A 3,796-nucleotide genomic window follows, 5' to 3' on the forward strand; every position below is an offset into this window, starting at 1 on the left:
TCCCGAAAGCTTCCTCCTCATTTTTTCTCAGATGAAAGACTTCATATAGCAGAATATGGTCACCGGAGGCCTGCCAGGGGGCCCACGAGACAGGGGGCGCGCCCCCACCCTCGTGGCCAGGGTGTGGGCCCCCTCTAGTTGATTCTTTCGCCAGTATTTTTGATACATTCCAAAACATGCCTCCGTGAAGTTTCAAGACTTTTGGAGTTGTGCAGAATAGGTCTCTAATATTTGCTCCTTTTCCAGGCCTGAATTCCAGCTGCCGGCATTCTCCCTCTTCATGTAACCCTTGTAAAATAAGAGAGAATAGGCATAAGTATTGTGACATAATGTGTAATAACATCCCATAATGCAATAAATATCGATATAAAAGCATGATGCAAAATGGACGTATCACTGCCCAATAATACATGGTACTTTTGAGATCAAGAGACGGTAGCAAAAATCATTGCAATGCAATTTACCATTGACATAAATAAATGCTGCGACTTATTCAATACATAGATGCAAATAATAAGGCTAGTTTGGAGTTTGGGAATGGTGCATTTAATTATAAAAGAATTTGCAGAATGCTTGGATATCCAAATAAAGCAGGGGAACATATTGGTGAAATATAATTTAGAAAGTAGAAAAAGGAATATTACCTGACATAACTTTTCATTAATTCCCGTCAGTTCCCCCACCAGAATAACTTGAGCAATACACTCTAAAACTCCAAGATGCCAATTACTCCTTCCCCGCTGTTCTCTTCATTCCAGAACAACTCATTAATAAGTGGGAGCAATAGCAGCAAATGAAATATTTTTTAGTCATTCATGCAGAGAAATATACATACAACCACATGCTATTGACACCTCTCAGACTTTTTTTACCTTATTAAATATTTTTTAGCTGCTACAAATTTCCCCTTCACCTCTCTGTACATCTGTGGCGCATGAAAGAGCAAAATTGTTCATTCGTACTTAGTAAGCACCTAACAAAAGAAATCATATTTGAACTTGTGGATGGCAAGTGAGACTTGAGAAGCTTGATATGGAAGCATGAGATGTTCCTAGGAGAGGAGCGTACATATACATATGCAGGGGGAGAGGAGGAAGGACACATTAGAAGTAGGGATGGGAGGTGATGGATGTAGTGGCACGTGTCATGGAATAATTAATCCAGTCACAACAACCTAACAGTCCAATTCTAGTTGGATAAACATCAAACGACTCAAAGTTATGATGCTAGCATGTAACTCCTAGGATTAACATGTAGGCTCAACTGGGCAAAAATTAAATCATATAGTTGCAGATCTGAGTAAGTAAGAAGCGATTAACAATATTTGCTTGATCTAAATATCTCGTGTGAACCACCAAACTATAGAAAAGCACAGCCGAACTGCAGAAAAGCACACCAAATCATCCGCCAATGTTGTGCTCCAGTGCAAGTGAATTTGCCTGTGCGCGCCCGGGATGGCATCTTCCTATTGTGATATTTCAAGTTTTCAACTAATCCTGATAAATTCCCGGCACTTGCCTGAAGCACCAAGGGCATTAATCCTAAACTTAACTCAACTGTGGTCTCTCCTACAGCTGGGAAAATATATATAGTGCTAGCTCTGACTGAAAACGGCCATGTGCGTGACCATGACTATGCTGCACAAACAACTGAAATAAAATGTCCAAGAACAAACATATCTTCTCTGCTCCAACCAAATTTTGTCTAGAGCTCAAGACAATCATCCAGGAAATCCACACAGCTAAATTACACAAAATAGAACACCTTCATCAGATTGAGAATTTTTTGTCAATTACCTCTCTTGGTCCTGTTGTCTCGGACGGATGCTACAGAGAAGCCCGAGATGACATGGTTGGGAGGATGCATAGTTGGGATCATGATCCGCAGAGAGTCCGACGTCGGCAGCAAATAGTCTCCATCAAGTAGGCCTTGGTGCTTTAAAATCTCCCGTTAGGTAGGCCGTCCTGCTATGAAATCAAGGGGGTGGGGCATGGATACCTTGGCAGGTCAAGAAGATGCGATGGGGAGAGGAAGGAGAGGGTAAGCTCGAGCGATTTCTCTAATAACAGGGCTCGGGCGCTTGGGTAATTAACTCTTTGAGGAGAACCCATGGCTGGAGCTTGGAGGGGAAGGTGATGATCGAGAATCGAGAGGATAGATTAGTCGTGACTTGTACAGATTATTAATTGTAGTGGTAAGAGTATTGAGGGAGCTTTGAAGTTGAACGTGTGGAAGGGATGTCCCAAGGGACGTGAGAGCCTAGGAGTCCGTGAGAAACACATGTATAATCGGTAGAGTTGGGTGGTAATTTGGACTTGGCGTCGGCCTTAATACATATATGATTTGGACTATAACGTGGTTAGTTGGAACTTTTGCATTAATCGTTTTTTCTGATGGTATAGTTACGTGTAGGTTGTACTCGTTGGGTCCTAGGTTGTACCGGGTTGAGTCCTTTTCCAGTATAATTGTAACATAAATCCAACGGTTATAATAGATTGGTTAGATAGATTAGCATGGACGAACGGCTCATAAAATCTAATTAACGTGATAATTTCTAGGGAGTCTAGGATTAGTATAGGTACATATATATATATATATAGATAGATAGATTACTATTGAAATCCCACTTAAATAAACATCCCTTAAGTTATCTAAGTGATACATGATCCAAATCAACTAACCCATGTCCGATCATCGTGTGAGATGGGGTAGTCATCAATGGTGAACATCTCTATGTTGATCATATCTACTATATGACTCACGTTCGACCTTCCGCTCTCCAGTGTTCCGAGACCATGTCTGTACATGCTAGGCTCATCAAGTTTAACCCAAGTATTATGCATGTGCATGTCTCACACCTGTTGTATGTGAACGTAGATTCTATCACACCAGATCATCACGAGGTGCTTCGAAACGATGAACTTTGGCAACGGTGCATCCTCGGGGAGAACACTTGTATCTTGAAATTTAGTGGAGGGATCATCTTATAGTGCTACTGCCGTTCTAAGCAAAATAAGACGCATAAAGGATAACCATCACATTCAATCAAAATATGTGACATGATACAGCCATCATCATCTTGTGCCTTTAATCTCCATCTCTAAAGCATCGTCATGATCTCCATCATCACCGGCTCGACACCTTGATCTCCATCGTTGCGTCGGGGTCGTCTCGCCAACTATTGCTTCTACAACTATTGCTAATGCATAGCGATAAAGTAAAGCAATTACATGGCGCTTGTATTTCATACAATAATTAACAGACAAACCTAAGGCTCCTGCCGGTTGTCGATATTACAAAACATAATCATCTCATACAACAACGTATATCTAAAAGCACAAGAGCTCCCTGGGTGATTTTTATCTAGTATATTTCAGAAAGTTAAACAAAGGCGTGGCATGGACAAGAGGATGTGGAACCCCTTCAAGATGCTAAGGACAGAAGATTGGCAAAAGCTCAAGACTCTTCATTTCTACTTTTAGTGATCCAAGATCACATTGAGTCCATAGGAAAAGCCAATACTATTGAAAGGGGATGAGGTGTTGCTTAATGATCTACTTGCTCAAAGTGCTTAGTCATATGCTCCAAAGCCCTCAACCACTTTCTCATTTTCACATATGTCCTAAACCCAAAGTCAAACTCGGCCCCACCGATTTGATCTATCTGGCGCCACCGAGTTCACTTGACATAGCCACTGCCAGAAACCCTAATCAGTTCGGTCTCACCGATGGGATCACGGTCTCAACGAGATGGGCTTGCAAACTCTCTATTGCCTATTGCAATTATTTCGGTCCCA

At 41.6% G+C, this 3,796-nt stretch overlaps 1 long non-coding RNA gene across 1 annotated transcript; it reads right to left on the reverse strand.

The window, feature by feature from the left end:
• Positions 1-229: 229 nt before the first annotated feature.
• On the reverse strand, positions 230-2,285 carry LOC123125900 (uncharacterized). Its single transcript, XR_006461514.1, has 3 exons — positions 1,797-2,285; positions 645-747; positions 230-288 (listed from the first exon to the last, which is right to left on the reverse strand). It is a non-coding gene; the product is annotated as an uncharacterized lncRNA (long non-coding RNA).
• Between the last annotated feature and the right edge of the window lie 1,511 nt (positions 2,286-3,796).

This window comes from Triticum aestivum, chromosome 5D, assembly GCF_018294505.1.
Source record: "Triticum aestivum cultivar Chinese Spring chromosome 5D, IWGSC CS RefSeq v2.1, whole genome shotgun sequence".
Lineage (NCBI taxonomy): Eukaryota > Viridiplantae > Streptophyta > Magnoliopsida > Poales > Poaceae > Triticum > Triticum aestivum.